At 71.9% G+C, this 524-nt stretch overlaps 1 protein-coding gene across 7 annotated transcripts in view; it reads left to right on the forward strand.

Moving 5' to 3' along the window:
• LOC121665181 (serine/threonine-protein kinase PAK 3) overlaps positions 1-524 on the forward strand; it is a 132,184-nt gene that overhangs the window by 58,568 nt on the left and 73,092 nt on the right. The window contains exon 1 of one of the 7 annotated variants that reach the window (XM_042029118.1): positions 1-40. The exons of 4 other annotated variants lie outside the window; for them this stretch is intronic. The gene's annotated coding sequence lies outside the window, so the exon portion shown is untranslated. Of the gene's footprint in view, positions 121-524 lie in introns of all 7 variants that reach the window. 2 more of the 7 variants (XM_042029166.1, XM_042029194.1) reach the window with 2 other exon arrangements.

Below are 524 nucleotides of genomic sequence, written 5' to 3' on the forward strand. Positions count from 1 at the left end.
GGGGGACGGGCGGGGCGGCGATGAGCGACCGCGGCTCCAGGTAACCCCGGCCGGGCAGCAATGACCGACCGCGGCTCCAGGTAACCCCGGCCGGGCAGCAATGACCGACCGCAGTTCCAGGTAACCCCGGCCGGGGCGGTTCCAGATAACCCCGGCCGGGCCCTGCGGCCGCCGGCGAAGCGCGGTGCCCGTGGCCGGGTCTGCGGCGCCCCGTCTCCTCCCGACGATGGGAGGATGATGCCGCGGGCAGGGCCGGGGTGCGCCGGTGCCGGGGTTGTCTCTGCGTCTCCGGGGTGCCGCTGCCGTCAGTGACACCTGTGTTGCCGGGCAGTCGGCGGTGACCGGAGCCCGGTGTCCTGCGGGAAGGATTCCCCGAGCCGCAGAGCCGCGGCTGAAGTTGTGTCAGCGCCGGCACCGGCCCTGGACGCGGCCGCGGTGCGTGTTCCCCATCTCCCAACAATGCCGCCTCTGGGCTGCGCTTCTGCAGAGGAGTGAGAAATTCTGGGCTATAAATAACTCCGCCT

The sequence above is a fragment of the Corvus kubaryi genome, unplaced genomic scaffold (genome assembly GCF_017639235.1).
Source record: "Corvus kubaryi isolate FWS band 111438036 unplaced genomic scaffold, C.kubaryi_AGA036_p1.0 130, whole genome shotgun sequence".
In the NCBI taxonomy this organism is placed as follows: domain Eukaryota; kingdom Metazoa; phylum Chordata; class Aves; order Passeriformes; family Corvidae; genus Corvus; species Corvus kubaryi.